At 50.7% G+C, this 23,638-nt stretch overlaps 1 protein-coding gene across 8 annotated transcripts in view; it reads right to left on the bottom strand.

Annotated features, from left to right (window-relative positions):
* The window catches only part of OPA1 (OPA1 mitochondrial dynamin like GTPase), an 80,985-nt gene that overhangs the window by 3,692 nt on the left and 53,655 nt on the right, over positions 1-23,638 (bottom strand). The window lies entirely within an intron of this gene.

Here is a 23,638-nt window from a genome sequence, read left to right as displayed (position 1 = left end):
ATTCATTTCCCGATCCCTTTGCATCGGAGAGCGGATTAGAATATTTCTTTTTTTTATGACCAGGAAGTAATGTCCGTTTTCATCAAGTTTGAAAGTGAAAAAGGAATTTGGTACAGTGACAGGAAGCTATATAGGACACGCTGGGGTTGGGAAATAATCTCATTACAGTGGGAAATGTTTTGATTAAGAAAATATATCTATTGGAAAATAAATATCTGAAATAGGGGACGCACAATAAAAGATTGAGGACTACTGCAAACCGGGAGGGGGGATCTCCCAGGGGAAGGTTGGGGGGTAAGGGGGGATCTGCCAGGGGAAGGTGAGGGGGGAGGGGGTGGATCTGCCAGGGGAAGTTGAGGGGGGGGGGGTGTATCTGCCAGGGGAAGGTTGGGGGGTGAGGGGGGATCTGCCAGGGGAAGGTGAGGGGGGAGGGGGTGGATCTGCCAGGGGAAGGTTGGGGGGGTGAAGGGGGATCTGCCAGGGGAAGGTTGGGGGCGGTGAGGGGGGATCTGCCAGGGGAAGGTGAGGGGGGAGGGGGTGGATCTGCCAGGGGAAGGTTGGGGGGGTGAGGGGGGATATCAGAATGCACAGAGTACCGCACCTATCCCTAATAAGAATGCACAGAGTACCGCACCTATCTTTATACTATATTAGTGAAAGCACTGTATGTTTGCCTGCCTGCCTGGATGTCCGGTGTCCCTAGGGGAAATCTCATTGGTCCCTTGGGCCGCCCCCGCACACCTCTCATTGGCCTGAGGCGGAGTGACGGCCCAAAGGACACACAGGGACACAAACACACACACAGGGACACAGGGACACACACAGGGACACAGGGACACACACAGGGACACAGGGACACACACACAGGGACACATACACACACACAGGGACACACACTCTCCCCCGTCAGTTGGACCGCAGCTCACCTTCCACACCCCCCCCCCTCCTCTCCCGGTGCCCCTCCTCTCCCGGTGCCCCTCACTCTCTCCCCCCTCCCCACCTCACCCAAATCCCCACGCTCCGCAACATCCCCAGCCGCACCATCACCCTCACCGTGCGCCGCGGAGGAAGCGCGGCCCTGCTGCTCAGCAGCAAACTCCAGGCTCCTTCCCCCTCGCGGCGCGGCCCGGGCCTCCTGCTCTCCCCCTCACGTGCGCCGCTACCGGAGAGGGGAAGCGGCGCGGGACTCCCCATCACGTGCGCCGCTACCGGAGAGGGGAAGCGCGGTGCGCGACTCCCCATCACGTGTGACGCTACCGGAGAGGGGAAGCGCGGCGCGGGACTCCCCATCACGTGCGCCGCTACCGTAGAGGGGAAGCGCGGGCCGGGCCTCCTGCTCTCCCCATCACGTGCGCCGCTACCGGAGAGGGGAAGCGCGGCGCGGGACTCCTGCCACTCTTGCCCCCCCCCCCCAGCTTCCCGAACTCACCTCCTGCCCCAGCCAGATGCCACGGGGTCAAGGTAAGTCACACACCGTCTCCCACCCACGCACTGTCACCCAGTCACCCACACACCCACCCAGTCACTTTCACCCACCCAGTCACCCACCCACTCAGTCACTCACTCAGTCACCCACCCACTCAGTCACCCACCCACTCAGTCACACACCCACCCACTCACTCAGTCACCCACCAACTCACTCAGTCACCCACCCACTCACTCAGTCACCCACCCACTCACTCAGTCACCCACCCACTCACTCACCCACTCAGTCACCCACCCACTCACTCAGTCACCCACCCACACACCCACTCAGTCACCCACTCAGTCACCCACCCACACACCCACCCAGTCACCCACCCACACACCCACCCAGTCACCCACCCACACACCCACCCAGTCACTTTCACCCAGTCACCCACTTTCACCCAGTCACCCACCCACCCACCCACTCAGTCACCCACCCACCCACTCAGTCACCCATTCAGTCAGTCACCCACCCATTCAGTAAGTCAGTCACCCACTCACCCACCCACTCACTCACTCAGTCACCCACCCACTCAGTCACCCACCCAGTCACCCAGTCACCCATTCAGTCAGTCACCCAGTCACCCACCCATTCAGTCAGTCAGTCACCCAGTCACCCACCCAGTCACCCACCCAGTCACCCACCCACTCACCCACCCAGTCAGTCACCCACCCAGTCAGTCACTCACCCACCCAGTCAGTCACTCACCCACCCACCCAGTCACCCACCCACCCACCCAGTCTCCCATTCACCCAGTCTCCCATTCACCCAGTCTCCCATTCACCCACCCAGTCAGTCTCCCACTCACCCACCCAGTCAGTCTCCCACTCACCCACCCAGTCAGTCTCCCACTCACCCACCCACCGACCCAACTCACCCACCCAAGCACCGACCCAAAGTCACCCACCGACCCAAAGTCACCCACCCACCGACCCAAAGTCAAACCGACCCAAAGTCACCCACCCACCGACCCAAAGTCACATACCCACTGACCCAAAGTCACACACCCACCGACCCAAAGTCAAACCGACCCAAAGTCACCCACCCACCGACCCAAAGTCACCCACCCACCGACCCAAAGTCAAACCGACCCAAAGTCACACACACACTCAGTCACCCACCCACCCACTCAGTCAAGTGTCACACACCCACCCAGTCACCCACACACTCAGTCAACTCAGTCACCCACCTAGCTGTCAAGGGGGGGGGGGGGGAGCCTAACCCTGTCGTACGCCCCCCCAAAATTACATCCCGGGCAACGCCGGGTCTCTCAGCTAGTCCCTAATAAGAATGCACAGAGTACCGCACCTATCCCTAATAAGAATGCACAGAGTACCGCACCTATCCCTAATCAGAATGCGCCCGAGTACCGTACCTATCCCTAATCAGAATGCGCCCGAGTACCGCACCTATCCCTAATCAGAATGCGCCCGAGTACCGCACCTATCACTAATCAGAATGCGCCCGAGTACCGTACCTATCCCTTGCCCCCCCCCCCCAGCTTCCCGAACTCACCTCCTGCCCCAGCCAGATGCCACGGGGTCAAGGTAAGTCACACACCGTCTCCCACCCACGCACTGTCACCCAGTCACCCACACACCCACCCAGTCACTTTCACCCACCCAGTCACCCACCCACTCAGTCACTCACTCAGTCACCCACCCACTCAGTCACCCACCCACTCAGTCACACACCCACCCACTCACTCAGTCACCCACCAACTCACTCAGTCACCCACCCACTCACTCAGTCACCCACCCACTCACTCAGTCACCCACCCACTCACTCACCCACTCAGTCACCCACCCACTCACTCAGTCACCCACCCACACACCCACTCAGTCACCCACTCAGTCACCCACCCACACACCCACCCAGTCACCCACCCACACACCCACCCAGTCACCCACCCACACAGTCACTTTCACCCAGTCACCCACTTTCACCCAGTCACCCACCCACCCACCCACCCACTCAGTCACCCACCCACCCACTCAGTCACCCATTCAGTCAGTCACCCACCCATTCAGTAAGTCAGTCACCCACTCACCCACCCACTCACTCACTCAGTCACCCACCCACTCAGTCACCCACCCAGTCACCCAGTCACCCATTCAGTCAGTCACCCAGTCACCCACCCATTCAGTCAGTCAGTCACCCAGTCACCCACCCAGTCACCCACCCACTCACCCACCCAGTCACCCACCCACTCACCCACCCAGTCAGTCACCCACCCAGTCAGTCACTCACCCACCCAGTCAGTCACTCACCCACCCAGTCAGTCACCCACCCACCCAGTCACCCACCCACCCACCCAGTCTCCCATTCACCCAGTCTCCCATTCACCCACCCAGTCAGTCTCCCACTCACCCACCCAGTCAGTCTCCCACTCACCCACCCAGTCAGTCTCCCACTCACCCACCCACCGACCCAACTCACCCACCCAAGCACCGACCCAAAGTCACCCACCGACCCAAAGTCACCCACCCACCGACCCAAAGTCAAACCGACCCAAAGTCACCCACCCACCGACCCAAAGTCACATACCCACTGACCCAAAGTCACACACCCACCGACCCAAAGTCAAACCGACCCAAAGTCACCCACCCACCGACCCAAAGTCACCCACCCACCGACCCAAAGTCAAACCGACCCAAAGTCACACACACACTCAGTCACCCACCCACCCACTCAGTCAAGTGTCACACACCCACCCAGTCACCCACACACTCAGTCAACTCAGTCACCCACCTAGCTGTCAAGGGGGGGGGGGGGGAGCCTAACCCTGTCGTACGCCCCCCCAAAATTACATCCCGGGCAACGCCGGGTCTCTCAGCTAGTCCCTAATAAGAATGCACAGAGTACCGCACCTATCCCTAATAAGAATGCACAGAGTACCGCACCTATCCCTAATCAGAATGCGCCCGAGTACCGTACCTATCCCTAATCAGAATGCGCCCGAGTACCGCACCTATCCCTAATCAGAATGCGCCCGAGTACCGCACCTATCACTAATCAGAATGCGCCCGAGTACCGTACCTATCCCTAATCAGAATGCACCGAGTACCGTACCTATCCCTAATCAGAATGCGCCGAGTACCGCACCTATCCCTAATCACAATGCGCCCGAGTACCGCACCTATCCCTAATCAGAATGCACAGAGTACCGCACCTATCCCTAATCAGAATGCGCCGAGTACCGTACCTATCCCTAATCAGAATGCGCCCGAGTACCGCACCTATCCCTAATCAGAATGCGCCCGAGTACCGCACCTATCCCTAATCAGAATGCACCGAGTACCGCACCTATCCCTAATCAGAATGCACCGAGTACCGCACCTATCCCTAATCAGAATGCACCGAGTACCGCACCTATCCCTAATCAGAATGCGCCCGAGTACCGTACCTATCCCTAATCAGAATGCACAGAGTACCGTACCTATCCCTAATCAGAATGCACAGAGTACCGTACCTATCCCTAATCAGATTGCACAGAGTACCGCACCTATCCCTAATCAGAATGCGCCCGAGTACCGCACCTATCCCTAATCAGAATGCGCCCGAGTACCGCACCTATCCCTAATCAGAATGCACAGAGTACCGCACCTATCCCTAATCAGAATGCACAGAGTACCGCACCTATCCCTAATCAGAATGCGCCCGAGTACCGCACCTATCCCTAATCAGAATGCACCGAGTACCGTACCTATCCCTAATCAGAATGCGCCCGAGTACCGCACCTATCCCTAATCAGAATGCGCCCGAGTACCGCACCTATCCCTAATCAGAATGCGCCCGAGTACCGCACTTATCCCTAATCAGAATGCACCGAGTACCGCACCTATCCCTAATCAGAATGCACCGAGTACCGCACCTATCCCTAATCAGAATGCACAGAGTACCGCACCTATCACTAATCAGAATGCGCCCGAGTACCGCACCTATCCCTAATCAGAATGCACAGAGTACCGCACCTATCACTAATCAGAATGCGCCCGAGTACCGTACCTATCCCTAATCAGAATGCGCCCGAGTACCGTACCTATCCCTAATCAGAATGCGCCCGAGTACCGCACCTATCCCTAATCAGAATGCGCCCGAGTACCGCACTTATCCCTAATCAGAATGCACCGAGTACCGCACCTATCCCTAATCAGAATGCACCGAGTACCGCACCTATCCCTAATCAGAATGCACAGAGTACCGCACCTATCCCTAATCAGAATGCACCGAGTACCGCACCTATCCCTAATCAGAATGCACAGAGTACCGCACCTATCACTAATCAGAATGCGCCCGAGTACCGTACCTATCCCTAATCAGAATGCGCCCGAGTACCGTACCTATCCCTAATCAGAATGCGCCCGAGTACCGCACCTATCCCTAATCAGAATGCGCCCGAGTACCGCACCTATCCCTAATCAGAATGCACCGAGTACCGCACCTATCCCTAATCAGAATGCACAGAGTACCGCACCTATCCCTAATCAGAATGCGCCCGAGTACCGTACCTATCCCTAATCAGAATGCGCCCGAGTACCGTACCTATCCCTAATCAGAATGCGCCCGAGTACCGCACCTATCCCTAATCAGAATGCGCAGAGTACCTACCTATCCCTAATCAGAATGAGCAGAGTACCGTACCTATCCCTAATCAGCATGCGCCCGAGTACCGTACCTATCCCTAATCAGAATGCGCCCGAGTACCGTACCTATCCCTAATCAGAATGCGCCCGAGTACCGCACCTATCCCTAATCAGAATGCGCCCGAGTACCGCACCTATCCTTAATCAGAATGCGCCAGAGTACCGCACCTATCCCTAATCAGAATGCGCCCGAGTACCGCACCTATCCCTAATCAGAATGCACAGAGTACCGCACCTATCCCTAATCAGAATGCGCCCGAGTACCGTACCTATCCCTAATCAGAATGCACCGAGTACCGCACCTATACCTAATCAGAATGCGCCCGAGTACCGCACCTATCCTTAATCAGAATGCGCCCGAGTACCGTACCTATCCCTAATCAGAATGCACAGAGTACCGTACCTATCCCTAATCAGAATGCGCCCGAGTACCGCACCTATCCCTAATCAGAATGCACAGAGTACCGCACCTATCCCTAATCAGAATGCACCTAGTACCGCACCTATCCCTAATCAGAATGCGCCCGAGTACCGTACCTATCCCTAATCAGATTGCACAGAGTACCGCACCTACCCCTAATCAGAATGCGCCCGAGTACCGTACCTATCCCTAATCAGAATGCGCCCGAGTACCGTACCTATCCCTAATCAGAATGCACCGAGTACCGCACCTATCCCTAATTAGAATGCGCCCGAGTACCGCACCTATCCCTAATCAGAATGCACCGAGTACCGCACTTATCCCTAATCAGAATGCGCCCGAGTACCGCACCTATCCCTAATCACAATGCACCGAGTACCGCACCTATCCCTAATAAGAATGCACCGAGTACCGTACCTATCCTTAATCAGAATGCACCGAGTACCGTACCTATCCCTAATAAGAATGCGCCCGAGTACCGCACCTATCCCTAATCAAAATGCACCGAGTACCGCACCTACCCCTAATCAGAATGCGCCCGAGTACCGCACCTATCCCTAATCAGAATGCACAGAGTACCGCACCTATCCCTAATCAGAATGCGCCCCGAGTACCGCACCTATTCCTAATCATAATGCACCGAGTACCGCACCTATCCCTAATCAGAATGCACCGAGTACCGCACCTATCCCTAATCAGAATGCACAGAGTACCGCACCTATCCCTAATCAGAATGCACCGAGTACCGCACTTATCCCTAATCAGAATGCGCCCGAGTACCGCACCTATCCCTAATCAGAATGCACCGAGTACCGCACCTATCCCTAATCAGAATGCACAGAGTACCGCACCTATCCCTAATCAGAATGCGCCCGAGTACCGTACCTATCCCTAATCAGAATGCGCCCGAGTACCGCACCTATCCCTAATCAGAATGCACCGAGTACCGCACCTATCCCTAATCAGAATGCGCCCGAGTACCGCACCTATCCCTAATCAGAATGCGCCCGAGTACCGCACCTATCCCTAATCAGAATGCACCCGAGTACCGCACCTATCCCTAATCAGAATGCACCCGAGTACCGCACCTATCCCTAATCAGAATGCACCCGAGTACCGCACCTATCCCTAATAAGAATGCGCCCGAGTACCGCACCTATCCCTAATCAGAATGCGCCCGAGTACCGCACCTATCCCTAATCAGAATGCGCCCGAGTACCGTACCTATCCCTAATCAGAATGCACCGAGTACCGCACCTATCCCTAATCAGAATGCGCCCGAGTACCGCACCTATCCCTAATCAGAATGCACAGAGTACCGCACCTATCCCTAATCAGAATGCACAGAGTACCGCACCTATCCCTAATCAGAATGCGCCCGAGTACCGCACCTATCCCTAATCAGAATGCGCCCGAGTACCGCACCTATCCCTAATCAGAATGCACAGAGTACCGCACCTATCCCTAATCAGAATGCACCGAGTACCGCACCTATCACTAATCAGAATGCGCCCGAGTACCGCACCTATCCCTAATCAGAATGCACAGAGTACCGCACCTATCCCTAATCAGAATGCACAGAGTACCGCACCTATCCCTAATCAGAATGCACAGAGTACCGCACCTATCCCTAATCAGAATGCACAGAGTACCGTACCTATCCCTAATCAGAATGCGCCCGAGTACCGCACCTATCCCTAATCAGAATGCGCCCGAGTACCGCACCTATCCCTAATCAGAATGCACCCGAGTACCGCACCTATCCCTAATCAGAATGCACCCGAGTACCGCACCTATCCCTAATAAGAATGCGCCCGAGTACCGCACCTATCCCTAATCAGAATGCGCCCGAGTACCGCACCTATCCCTAATCAGAATGCACAGAGTACCGCACCTATCCCTAATCAGAATGCACAGAGTACCGCACCTATCCCTAATCAGAATGCACAGAGTACCGCACCTATCCCTAATCAGAATGCGCCCGAGTACCGCACCTATCCCTAATCAGAATGCGCCCGAGTACCGCACCTATCCCTAATCAGAATGCGCCCGAGTACCGCACCTATCCCTAATCAGAATGCACCCGAGTACCGCACCTATCCCTAATCAGAATGCGCCCGAGTACCGCACCTATCCCTAATCAGAATGCGCCCGAGTACCGCACCTATCCCTAATCAGAATGCGCCCGAGTACCGCACCTATCCCTAATCAGAATGCACCGAGTACCGCACCTATCCCTAATCAGAATGCACAGAGTACCGCACCTATCCCTAATCAGAATGCGCCCGAGTACCGTACCTATCCCTAATCAGAATGCACAGAGTACCGCACCTATCCCTAATCAGAATGCACAGAGTACCGCACCTATCCCTAATCAGAATGCACCCGAGTACCGCACCTATCCCTAATCAGAATGCGCCCGAGTACCGCACCTATCCCTAATCAGAATGCGCCCGAGTACCGCACCTATCCCTAATCAGAATGCACCCGAGTACCGCACCTATCCCTAATAAGAATGCGCCCGAGTACCGCACCTATCCCTAATCAGAATGCGCCCGAGTACCGCACCTATCCCTAATCAGAATGCACAGAGTACCGCACCTATCCCTAATCAGAATGCGCCCGAGTACCGCACCTATCCCTAATCAGAATGCGCCCGAGTACCGCACCTATCCCTAATCAGAATGCGCCGAGTACCGCACCTATCCCTAATAAGAATGCGCCGAGTACCGCACCTATCCCTAATCAGAATGCGCCGAGTACCGCACCTATCCCTAATTATAATGCACCGAGTACCGTACCTATCCCTAATCAGAATGCGCCGAGTACCGCACCTATCCCTAATCAGAATGCGCCGAGTACCGCACCTATCCCTAATAAGAATGCATAGAGTACCGTACCTATCCCTAATCAGAATGCGCCCGAGTGCCGCACCTATCCCTAATCAGAATGCGCCCGAGTACCGCACCTATCCCTAATCAGAATGCACCGAGTACCGCACCTATCCCTAATCAGAATGCACCGAGTACCGTACCTATCCCTAATCAGAATGCGCCCGAGTACCGCACCTATCCCTAATCAGAATGCACCGAGTACCGCACCTATCCCTAATCAGAATGCGCCCGAGTACCGCACCTATCCCTAATCAGAATGCACCGAGTACCGCACCTATCCCTAATCAGAATGCGCCCGAGTACCGCACCTACCCCTAATCAGAATGCGCCCGAGTACCGCACCTATCCCTAATCAGAATGCATCGAGTACCGCAACTATCCCTAATCAGAATGCCCCTAGTACCGCACCTATCCCTAATCAGAATGCACGAGTACCGCACCTATCCCTAATCAGAATGCACCGAGTACCGTACCTATCCCTAATCAGAAAGCACCGAGTACCGCACCTATCCCTAATCAGAATGCACCGAGTACCGCACCTATCCCAAATCAGAATGCGCCCGAGTACCGCACCTATCCCTAATCAGAATGCGCCCGAGTACCGTACCTATCCCTAATCAGATTGCAGAGTACCGTACCTATCCCTAATCAGATTGCACCGAGTACCGCACCTATCCCTAATCAGAATGCACCGAGTACCGTACCTATCCCTAATCAGAATGCGCCCGAGTACCGCACCTATTCCTAATCATAATGCACCGAGTACCGCACCTATCCCTAATCAGAATGCACCGAGTACCGTACCTATCCCTAATCAGAATGCGCCCGAGTACCGTACCTATCCCTAATCAGAATGCACCGAGTACCGTACCTATCCCTAATCAGAATGCACAAAGTACCGCACTTATCCCTAATCAGAATGCGCCCGAGTACCGCACCTATCCCTAATCAGAATGCACCGAGTACCGCACCTATCCCTAATCAGAATGCACAGAGTACCGCACCTATCCCTAATCAGAATGCGCCCGAGTACCGCACCTATCCCTAATCAGAATGCACCGAGTACCGCACCTATCCCTAATCAGAATGCACAGAGTACCGCACCTATCCCTAATCAGAATGCGCCCGAGTACCGCACCTATCCCTAATCAGAATGCACAGAGTACCGCACCTATCCCTAATCAGAATGCGCCCGAGTACCGCACCTATCCCTAATCAGAATGCGCCCGAGTACCGCACCTATCCCTAATCAGAATGCACCGAGTACCGCACCTATCCCTAATCAGAATGCGCCCGAGTACCGCACCTATCCCTAATCAGAATGCGCCCGAGTACCGCACCTATCCCTAATCAGAATGCACAGAGTACCGCACCTATCCCTAATCATAATGCACAGAGTACCGCACCTATCCCTAATCAGATTGCACAGAGTACCGCACCTATCCCTAATCAGAATGCGCCCGAGTACCGCACCTATCCCTAATCAGAATGCACCCGAGTACCGCACCTATCCCTAATCAGAATGCACCGAGTACCGTACCTATCCCTAATCAGAATGCACAGAGTACCGCACCTACCCCTAATCAGAATGTGCCCGAGTACCGCACCTATCCCTAATCAGAATGCACCGAGTACCGCACCTATCCCTAATCAGAATGCGCCCGAGTACCGCACCTATCCCTAATCAGAATGCACCGAGTACCGCACCTATCCCTAATCAGAATGCGCCCGAGTACCGTACCTATCCCTAATCAGAATGCACCGAGTACCGCACCTATCCCTAATCAGAATGCGCCGAGTACCGCACCTATCCCTAATCAGAATGCGCCGAGTACCGCACCTATCCCTAATCAGAATGCGCCCGAGTACCGCACCTATCCCTAATCATAATGCACCGAGTACCGCACCTATCCCTAATCATAATGCACCGAGTACCGCACCTATCCCTAATCAGAATGCGCCCGAGTACCGCACCTATCCCTAATCAGAATGCGCCGAGTACTGCACCTATCCCTAATCATAATGCACCGAGTACCGCACCTATCCCTAATCAGAAAGCACCGAGTACCGCACCTATCCCTAATCAGAATGCGCCCGAGTACCGCACCTATCCCTAATCAGAATGCGCCCGAGTACCGCACCTATCCCTAATCATAATGCACCGAGTACCGCACCTATCCCTAATCAGAATGCACAGAGTACCGCACCTATCCCTAATCAGAATGCGCCCGAGTACCGTACCTATCCCTAATCAGAATGCGCCCGAGTACCGTACCTATCCCTAATCAGAATGCACAGAGTACCGCACCTATCCCTAATCAGAATGCACAGAGTACCGTACCTATCCCTAATCAGAATGCACCGAGTACCGCACCTATCCCTAATCAGAATGCGCCGAGTACCGCACCTATCCCTAATCAGAATGCACAGAGTACCGTACCTATCCCTAATCAGAATGCACCGAGTACCGCACCTATCCCTAATCAGAATGCACAGAGTACCGCACCTATCCCTAATCAGAATGCACCGAGTACCGTACCTATCCCTAATCAGAATGCGCCCGAGTACCGCACCTATCCCTAATCAGAATGCGCCCGAGTACCGCACCTATCCCTAATCAGAATGCGCCCGAGTACCGCACCTATCCCTAATCAGAATGCGCCCGAGTACCGCACCTATCCCTAATCAGAATGCGCCCGAGTACCGCACCTATCCCTAATCAGAATGCGCCCGAGTACCGCACCTATCCCTAATCAGAATGCGCCCGAGTACCGCACCTATCCCTAATCAGAATGCACCGAGTACCGCACCTATCCCTAATCAGAATGCGCCCGAGTACCGCACCTATCCCTAATCAGAATGCGCCCGAGTACCGCACCTATCCCTAATCAGAATGCGCCCGAGTACCGCACCTATCCCTAATCAGAATGCGCCTGAGTACCGCACCTATCCCCAATCAGAATGCGCCCGAGTACCGCACCTATTCCTAATTATAATGCGCAGAGTACCGCACCTATCCCTAATCAGAATGCACAGAGTACCGCACCTATCCCCAATCAGAATGCGCCCGAGTACCGCACCTATTCCTAATTATAATGCGCAGAGTACCGCACCTATCCCTAATCAGAATGCACCGAGTACCGCACCTATCCCTAATCAGAATGCGCCCGAGTACCGTACCTATCCCTAATCAGAATGCCCCTAGTACCGCACCTATCCCTAATCAGAATGCACCGAGTACCGCACCTATCCCTAATCAGAATGCACCGAGTACCACACCTATCCCTAATCAGAATGCGCCCGAGTACCGCACCTATCCCTAATCAGAATGCGCCGAGTACCGTACCTATCCCTAATCAGAATGCACAGAGTACCGCACCTATCCCTAATCAGAATGCGCCCGAGTACCGCACCTATCCCTAATCAGAATGCACCGAGTACCGCACCTATCCCTAATCAGAATGCGCCCGAGTACCGTACCTATCCCTAATCATAATGCACCGAGTACCGCACCTATCCCTAATCAGAATGCGCCCGAGTACCGCACCTATCCCTAATCATAATGCACCGAGTACCGCACCTATCCCTAATCATAATGCACCGAGTACCGCACTTATCCCTAATCAGATTGCGCCCGAGTACCGTACCTATCCCTAATCAGAATGCGCCCGAGTACCGCACCTATCCCTAATCAGAATGCACAGAGTACCGCACCTATCCCTAATCAGAATGCACAGAGTACCGCACCTATCCCTAATCAGAATGCACAGAGTACCGCACCTATCCCTAATCAGAATGCACCCGAGTACCGCACCTATCCCTAATCAGAATGCACAGAGTACCGCACCTATCCCTAATCAGAATGCACAGAGTACCGCACCTATCCCTAATCAGAATGCGCCCGAGTACCGCACCTATCCCTAATCAGAATGCGCCGAGTACCGTACCTATCCCTAATCATAATGCACCGAGTACCGCACCTATCCCTAATCAGAATGCACCGAGTACCGCACCTATCCCTAATCAGAATGCGCCCGAGTACCGCACCTATCCCTAATCAGAATGCACCGAGTACCGCACCTATCCCTAATCAGAATGCGCCCGAGTACCGCACCTATCCCTAATCAGAATGCGCCCGAGTACCGCACCTATCCCTAATCATAATGCACCGAGTACCGCACCTATCCCTAATCAGAATGCGCCCGAGTACCGTACCTATCCCTAATCAGATTGCACAGAGTACCGCACCTATCCCTAATCAGAATGCGCCCGAGTACCGCACCTATCCCTAATCAGAATGCGCCCGAGTACCGCACCTATCCCTAATCAGAATGCACAGAGTACCGCACCTATCCCTAATCAGAATGCACCGAGTACCGCACCTATCCCTAATCAGAATGCGCCCGAGTACCGCACCTATCCCTAATCAGAATGCGCCCGAGTACCGCACCTATCCCTAATCAGAATGCGCCTGAGTACCGCACCTATCCCCAATCAGAATGCGCCCGAGTACCGCACCTATTCCTAATTATAATGCGCAGAGTACCGCACCTATCCCTAATCATAATGCACAGAGTACCGCACCTATCCCTAATCATAATGCACAGAGTACCGCACCTATCCCCAATCAGAATGCGCCCGAGTACTGCACCTATCCCTAATCAGAATGCACAGAGTACCGCACCTATCCCTAATCATAATGCACAGAGTACCGCACCTATCCCTAATCAGAATGCACAGAGTACCGCACCTATCCCCAATCAGAATGCACAGAGTACCGCACCTATCCCTAATCATAATGCACAGAGTACCGCACCTATCCCTAATCAGAATGCGCCCGAGTACCGCACCTATCCCCAATCAGAATGCGCCCGAGTACTGCACCTATCCCTAATCAGAATGCACAGAGTACCGCACCTATCCCTAATCAGAATGCACAGAGTACCGCACCTATCCCCAATCAGAATGCGCCCGAGTACCGCACCTATTCCTAATTATAATGCGCAGAGTACCGCACCTATCCCTAATCAGATTGCACAGAGTACCGCACCTATCCCTAATCAGAATGCACCGAGTACCGCACCTATCCCTAATCAGAATGCACAGAGTACCGTACCTATCCCTAATCAGAATGCACCGAGTACCGCACCTATCCCTAATCAGAATGCACCGAGTACCGCACCTACCCCTAATCAGAATGCACAGAGTACCGCACCTATCCCTAATCAGAATGCACCGAGTACCGTACCTATCCCTAATCAGAATGCGCCCGAGTACCGCACCTATCCCTAATCAGAATGCGCCCGAGTACCGCACCTATCCCTAATCAGAATGCGCCCGAGTACCGCACCTATCCCTAATCAGAATGCGCCCGAGTACCGCAATATTAGTCACTTTAAAACTGCCGCTCAGGGGAGATATTTATTGCTTCTGCTGTTTAAACAGGATAAAAGCTGCTTTTAGAGAGAGGTGTGAACGAAGGGTATTCAGACGTCCGGATACTGTGCAATCATCTTGTCAGAATAAACTGCTCATATGCACAAGATACCCCATCCGTAAACCTTCCACACAACAGCAACTAGTGCATCCACGGGAACGCGCCCGGTGCTGATCCGGAAGCTGCAGCGTGGTGCACACGTTAACCCTTATGTAGCTGGCGCAGACCAATGGAAATGAATAAACCCAAAAATGTGTTTCACGTTAAAGTGATATCCCGACACTTGAAACCAGCGTAGAATATTGTTTTAGCCGCTACCATCATCATCATCATCATTTAATAGCGCAGACCAGCAACCCTAACCCTAATCACTTCTTAATATATAAAGTAGAGATTCTAGGAAATTCTTAGCATCGATTACGACCCAAGATTATTTACATTATTCTCTATTCAGTTCTTCCCATAATATGCACACAAACCGTTTAATATAAATCCCAAACGAGCCAATTTCTCTGCTAATAATATTACAATTACAGTGGATGTCCGAGTTGAGTACAGTGTATAAACCTATAGAATGTATATACTGTACACACATTTATATAAAACAAGCAGCATCCTATTATCTCATAAACCACTGCCATGTCTTACTGCTGTCCCTTTGTTTTGGACTTTGCCTCTTATTTTTTATTATGCCTTTATCAAAGTAAAATACTTTGTATAATCATTCTATATATAATTTGTATATGCAAATATTTATTACAAGGATTATTAATAGATATATAGTCAATCACAATATTGTAACAAACACAGAAGCTTTGGCGTGGGCGGATATGAAAGTTTCTCTCACAGCACCGCAGTGATTTATCAGCTAAGCAAAGAATAAAACCCACTTCTTTAACAAATGTTTTAGGTTTTGTGCAGCAGGTTTACATACAAACATCTTCCCCCTGACATACATGGGGCAGAAAGCCACCCAGGCAGGCCTCAGTGAGACAGGGCATCAATTATCACCTGTAAAGAGAGATTTACAAAGGGAGGGCTTCCTATTTCACTAGAAGACTGTAAAACAGATGGGCAGTGAATGGACAGTCAGCAGGTCAAGAAAACACAGGGGAGGAGCTGCTTGTCTGCACCACACATGTTCCCAGCATAAGGGAAAGGTCCAAGCTTGTACAGGCCTGGCTGGGTGCTGGGAAGGGCCTTTATTCCATCCCTTACAAAAGACAATTGCAGCTTCTCACCCCACCATTAAACTGTTATAAACATTGGATCGTCCAAAGGCCTTTACTTTAAGAAAAAGGTTCCTAGAAGAATCAGGACTGTCAAACTCATTTGTTTGTATGGATGCATGCATGTATATAGCGCCATTAATGTACATAGCGCTTCACAGCAGTAATACACGTGGTAATCAAATAAATAACAGATAATATAAATAACAGATCATGGGAATAAGTGCTTCAGACTTAAAAGTAACATTTAGGAAAAGGAGTCCCTGCTCCGAAGAGCTTACAGTCTAATTGGTCGGTAGGGAGAACGTACAGAGACAGGAGGAGGGAGTTCTGGTAAGTGTGTCTGCAGGGGGCCAAGCTTTATGTATCATGTGTTCAGAATATCCACAGTGCTATTCATATGCTTCTTTAAGCAAGTGTGTCTTAAGGTGGGTCTTAAGGGTGGATAGAGAGGGTGCTAGTCGGGTATTGAGGGGAAGGGCATTCCAGAGGTGCAGGGCAGTCCGTGAGAAAGGTTTAATGCGGGAGAGGGCTTTAGATACAAAGGGGGTAGAGAAGACATTCTTGAGCAGAACGCAAGATTCATGATGGTGCATAGCGAGAAATTAGGGCCAAGATGTAAGGAGGGGCAGAAGAGTGTAAAGCTTTAAAAGTGAGGAGGAGAATTGAGTGTGAGATGCGGGATTTGATCGGAAGCCAGGAGAGGGATTTCAGGAGGGGAGATGCTGAGACAGATCTAGGAAAGAGTAGAGTGATTCTGGCAGCAGCATTTAGGATAGATTGTAGGGGAGACAGGTGAAAGGCAGGAAGGCCGGACAGCAGGAGGTTACAGTAATCAAGACGGGAGAGAATGAGGGCCTGAGTCAGAGTTTTAGTAGTCGAGCAACAGAGGAAAGGGCGTATCTTTGTGATATTGCGGAGGAAATGTCCGAGTGATGTAACAGTAGCACGATGACCTCAAGTGGAAAACATATTTCCCAAGCTAAAAATGAAAATGCTGCATTGGATGGCAATGTGCAGAGCAAATCGCCCACCCCAAAAGAATTTAGTTGCTGAAATTCACCCCATATGGCGCTCAATACCTTCTTTCTCTGAGCTTTTTCCATTAGTTCAGTGCCACATGCATAAAATCAGAGAAAATAAAAGCTATTGTGCCCATTTGGGTGGATTTTTGCCGATAAATTTGTGTGGAGTATGAGATTTGAGTTTTATTTTTTCATACTGAGTGTCCTGTGAAAGTCAAGTCTTCAATACAGCTATTGCAGCACCCCCAAAAGTGTAAGTGTGCCCAAAGATCTACAATAAAGCACTTGTGACGAGTCACACATTGCAAATAACCTGTCAGCAGGACTATGACTGGGGTAAAAACTGGGGTATAAAAAGCAGGCTGTGACCCGCTCATAGTCTGTTTCTTTCTTCTTTGAACGCACCCCATACTGTTTTAAAGCAAAATTGGGCCAAACAAACAGGTTAATCAGTTCTGAAGATACCAGAAATAACGCAGCGCCACACGTGCATGAAAGAATAGGAAAGAGTAGTAGGATGTATCTGCAGGGTGGAAAGCCTGGCATTAATCTATCATTATCTTCCTATGTTGACATTAAATGATGTGCCTGCTCTGTAAGGAATGCACTAAAAGCTGTAAAGATCAATTTTTTTGAGTCTGGCCCTACGAGTCTGTCTCCTCATCAATAACTTTAAGAAACCACAGAACCACTTGAATCTTACTCATGTGGGATTTGGAAGTTAAATAAACCAAACAACTCCTTCTGTGGTTTACAAGTGATGTTTTTTCTCTCTCCCTGGGGTGAAAAGATGACTCTCTCTGAAGAGTATTTTTGAAAGCCCTTCCTGCCCTGACATTGAGCAGGAGTTCCCTTATCTCCAGGAAAGTACAAACAACACTTGGCGCAGTTTAACCCCTTCCATGCCACAGGAGTCTGCAGATTGTTACTCAGTAGTTTTCTTAAACATTGCAAAGCATGAAGGGGAGCCGAGACTGCGCAATAACCAGATTCCTTGCAGCACATTCCTGTGAATGGCCTGGAAAGTATTACATGCCAGAGGGTGTCTTATGGTAGCACGGCTTACTAAATATGAGCCATCGTCCTTACACGTATGTATATGATTTGTTTAATCATACACGAGAAGATGAATTAAAGGAGGAGGTTACTATAGGGAAAGTCCTCTTACACGTTCAGTTGGCATAATCAACTCTGAATTAAATAAATAAAATGATTACTATAAAAAAAATCCTTGCATATCTTCACAGTGAGCATGTTATAATTCCCTGCTGTAAATCCAACAGGAGCCAGGTGAGAGTCAGCCTCTAATGGGAAGAGAATGTCTACAAATGGAAAAGATGCCAGGACCAGCCAGTGTGAGAACATGTCCCATGCATGTCATTACATGTCCAGCTCACATTACATGCATGTCCAGCTCACATTACACGCACGTCCAGCTCACATTACACACACGTCCAGCTCACATCACATGCACGTCCAGCTCACATCACATGCACGTCCAGGTCACATCACATGCACGTCCAGCTCACATCACATGCACGTCCAGCTCACATCACATGCACGTCCAGCTCACATTACATGCACGTCCAGCTCACATCACATGCACGTCCAGCTCACATCACATGCACGTCCAGCTCACATCACATGCACGTCCAGCTCACATCACATGCACGTCCAGCTCACATTACATGCACGTAGGAGCTTTGCACCCTCCACCGTTTTTTAATGCAGCTTAAATAGTCATTTTTCATTCACTATGACCTGTCTCTCCACTGCTGTGCGTCACACAATACTTTTTCTTTGGATTATTCCTAGAAATCCCAGTTGAAACCCACGGTTTTGGAAGAAAGAAGCATTTGGGAGGTTTAACACTTTTACCCGATTGAAGTCGGCAGAACATCCCCAGGGGCTGGCGAGTTAGCAGCTTTTATTATGTGTAGTGAACGGCAACTTTTTATGCTTATTTCTAGAGATCATTGTGACTACAGACTTTAGACAGCGGTATCTGTGTCTTTATCTTTGTACGAGGGAGGCAGAGGGCAACCATGTGGTACACAAGTGATCACAAGACCTTGTTACTGTGATATCTGTGGGACCAAGTGGTCAGTGCACAAGAGTGTTTTCAATAGGTAGGGACATACCCAGGGGTTCTGCCACATCATCATGGGGCTGTTCCTCAGAATCAAGGGGTGTCAGTCTTCAACTGCACCCCCTGTACTGAAGCAGGGCTAGCCTGAAAACGTGCCCTGGTGTTGGGTCTTCAGGACTTGAGTTGGCAACCTCTGATCTAGATAATAACTTTTTGCTGATCACAATCAAGGCTGTTGTTTCTATGTGTTGGTACCATATGTGTGTGTGTGTGTGTGTGTGTGTGTGTGTGTGTGTGTGTGTGTGGGGGGGGGGGGGGAATGTCACATATATATATATAACACACGCACACATCTTGTAGGTTTCTGTAGACTCAGAACACGCCCAGCTTTTGTGTATATTAAATGCCAGATAACCAATACTTGCTCATTATCAGAAGATTTAATTATACCCACGAGATTTGGCACTTCTATGTGACATGTGAAGAAAAGAAGACAACACACGACCTCTCAGTGTAAAAATGTATAATTAAACAATGTAAGGTGGTATAGGCACGTACAGAAAAAAAAATCAATTCAATAGGCAGGGCATGTTTTGGGTACATGTTACCGCTCGGATGTTTAAACGAATCCACTTGATATATATCAGCTGCCCTCACGGTTCCCCACTCCGGTCACTGCAGGGATCCCTGAAGAAGTTGAGTAATTCAACGAAACGCATAGGAGTTTTGATATTGTTATTTGGCATTTGCTTTAATCCCCCTGTATACTGCTGGAGCTTGTCCGGTCAGCTTGCGTTACAATATCTGAGACAGCGCGAGTTGGTCGTCTAGTACGGCGCAACTCAGAGATGTCAGAGTATTGCCTGGTAGCGCCCTGGAGCTGTAGCTCACATTGTGGGTATTCACCCCAGAGATAGCAGTTTGGGGTTAAATTGTTCCGTCGGATCGCCGCATACCCTGAAATCCACACCGTGAGTCCACTACCGTGCAGACGTGTTCCAGTGCCGAGTGCTTTCATCTGAGCTTTGTTCAGCTTGATACAAGAACCTCTGCAGTGACCGGAGTGGGGATCTGTGAGGGCAGCTGATATACATCAAGTGGATTCGTTTAAACATCTGAGCGGTAACATGTACCCAAAACATGCCCTGCCTAACGAACGGATTTTTTCTGTACGTGCCTATATCACCTTACATTGTTTAATTATAATTATACATTTTTACACCGAGAGAGGTCGTGCGCGTCGTCTTTTCTGCACGTTATCTTTATGGTGTTGAACCATCAACTTTGACGAGCAGCAGCCCGTCTCATCTTACAAGGGTTTAATGACACTTGTTTTATATTTATTTCTGGGTGCACTAACCATGATTAATTTATTGTGTGTTTTGTATCAATTAACCATTTACTATTGCATTTATACACTAGTCTCTTATATCACTTAATAATTTTACAATTTGTGTGCAGTTATATCTCCTTTTTTCTAAATACTGTATTTCTATGTGAGGTATTATTGGTATTTCCAGGTGATTACCTTTTTCTGGGTTTATTTAACCCGTTCTTGTCCTTTTTCACTGGGTTTAATTATTTGGGTTTTAGCCTGCTTTATTATTGGTGTGTGTGGTAGAAATAAAAGTTAGCTTTTATGGTTTATTGATTTTTTTTTAATGATATCTACTTATTAAAGGATCAGGGAGTGTTACATAAAGGTTCTTGTCTCTGGGTAATTTCCCTGTTAGCAGCGCTATCCCACTTCCTTTATTTGGGGATTACGGACATTGGGAAGTGTTGGGGTGATATGGATCCTGAATGCGCACACCTTCCACTGTAGCGGGACTCATTTCTCTTTTGCCAAGGAAAATATAGCTATGAGAAACCAACTCCGCTAACCGAACAGTAACCCATGACTATTCCATATACGAGATGAACTTTTAGTCAATGAAGAATATTAACGTTGGACCAAAAAAAAAAAAAAACTGGTAAAAAAATATTTGTAGAAAATGAAAATAGGGAGGAATTCCATTTAACAAAAAGTAAGAAACATTGGGCAATTAATCAATAAAAAATTATGTTATTTCAATATTGCTCAGAAACGGAAAACATACATAGGTAGGACCTTTGTTGCGATAGATTGCCGTTTCCATTCCGCATCAAAGTGTTTATACGCCATCGAAACATATACACTGCCAGAACTGCTTTGTCCACCTGGTCTGCCCAATAGCCAAACTGTTGTGATTCCTCAGATCCTATTAAATCATTGGAGGTAAGTGGGTAATTGCGTCTCACCACCAGGACAAACGGTCAAGGTCCCTTGACGAAGCGCATGACTCGCGAAACATGTTGGCCCGCTGTACCTCAATTTTATGATCAAATAAATTCAGAATATTTTCTTGGAGTCACCCTCTGTACCTCGTTTTGTCCTGGTGCTGCGACGCAATGACCCACTTACCTCCGGTCATCTGTTTGGCTAACTGCACACCGGAGGATCCCAACCTTCCATCAGCTGCAGAGGGACACAAGCAAAACAGCGAGCTTCCTCCCTAAAAACAGCGAGTTTCCTCCCTAAAAACAGCGAGTTTCCTCCCTAAAAGCAGTGAGTTTCCTCCCTAAAAGCAGTGGATTGGAAGTTATTGACAGGAGACTGTTATACATGACACATTGAAAGGCGTAGGAGAATATATTGCGTTATTTACACCTCCTGGTTGCCTGCCCTCATGGAGAGCTAGCCAGGAGCAGGCTGTCTCCCATCATTTGCCTGCGAGTTAACCACCTCTACAATCAAGAAATCATTGTGGTTTGGAAGGGCATACCTCCTTAAGAATTGTCAATATATCATTATTCTGTTTCAATACTCATGAGTCCCAGAATCCCATTTGGACTCTTTGCCCTATTAGATCATTGGCTCTCTTTTATAATAGCTTTGTGTCTATCCCAAGCAGTTTTTAATTCTCTAACTGTATGAACCTCTACCGCCTCTGCCGGGAGACTCTTCCACCAATCTACCGCCTCTGCCGGGAGACTCTTCCACCAATCTACCGCCTCTGCCGGGAGACTCTTCCACCAATCTACCGCCTCTGCCGGGAGACTCTTCCACCAATCTACCGCCTCTGCCGGGAGACTCTTCCACCAATCTACCGCCTCTGCCGGGAGACTCTTCCACCAATCTATCGCCTCTGCCGGGAGACTCTTCCACCAATCTACTGCCTCTGCCGGGAGACTTTCCATGATTCCACCAATCTTTCCCTAAAGAAGTACTTTCTCACAAGTCTTGTTTTATTTTGTTTTTTTAAGATGTGACAAGACAAAAAAACAAAAACAAAAGGACCGTTTGACCAGAGAAAGACAGCACTGATCTTAATATATTATTTTAGTCCAAATAAAAAAAGCCATCAGTACTCAGTGATTTTTACAAGTCAACTAAGCCACCTTCTACAACCCAACACAAATTTTATTTTACTATTAATCGTCCTGAAATTGATAGGCAGAAATTAGGCCAGCAATTTATTTAGATAAGCATTTAAATAATGAGCAATAGTGTTGGAACTATTCCCCCGGACAGAAAATGTGAACTGCAGAGTCAGGAAAAAATAAAAAGGACAAGTGCGTTGTGTACTCTGAGTGGAGAGCTGGACATCCAGGACTCACCGGCAGCTTCTGCACGGGCAACGTAGAGCCACCCAAAAGTAGGAAATGGTAAACAGGCAGGAGGCTGGCCACGGCCATCTCCACCAGCTCTCCGACCCTCCCTTACGCCAAGAAACAGGCAGGAGGCTGGCCACGGCCATCTCCACTAGCTCTCCGACCCTCCCCTACGCCAGGAAGCAGGCAGGAGGCTGGCCACGGCTATCTCCACCAGCTCTCCAACCCTCCCCTACGCCAGGAAACAGGCAGGAGGCTGGCCACGGCCATCTCCACCAGCTCTCCAACCCTCCCCTATGCCAGTAAGCAGGCAGGAGGCTGGCCACGGCCATCTCCACCAGCTCTCCAACCCTCCCCTACGCCAGGAAGCAGGCAGGAGGCTGGCCACGGCCATCTCCACCAGCTCTCCAACCCTCCCCTACGCCAGGAAGCAGGCAGGAGGCTGGCCACGGCCATCTCCACCAGCTCTCCAACCCTCCCCTACGCCAGGAAACAGGCAGGAGGCTGGCCACGGCCATCTCCACCAGCTCTCCAACCCTCCCCTACGCCAGGAAACAGGCAGGAGGCTGGCCACGGCCATCTCCACGAGCTCTCCAACCCTCCCTTACGCCAGGAAGCAGGCAGGAGGCTGGCCACGGCCATCTCCACTAGCTCTCCAACCCTCCCCTACGCCAGGAAACAGGCAGGAGGCTGGCCACGGCCATCTCCACCAGCTCTCCAACCCTCCCGTACGCCAGGAAACAGGCAGGAGGCTGGCCACGGCCATCTCCACCAGCTCTCCAACCCTCCCCTACGC

This window comes from Ascaphus truei, chromosome 14, assembly GCF_040206685.1.
Source record: "Ascaphus truei isolate aAscTru1 chromosome 14, aAscTru1.hap1, whole genome shotgun sequence".
Classification (NCBI taxonomy): domain Eukaryota; kingdom Metazoa; phylum Chordata; class Amphibia; order Anura; family Ascaphidae; genus Ascaphus; species Ascaphus truei.
This window is presented reverse-complemented; position numbering and strand designations above follow the sequence as displayed.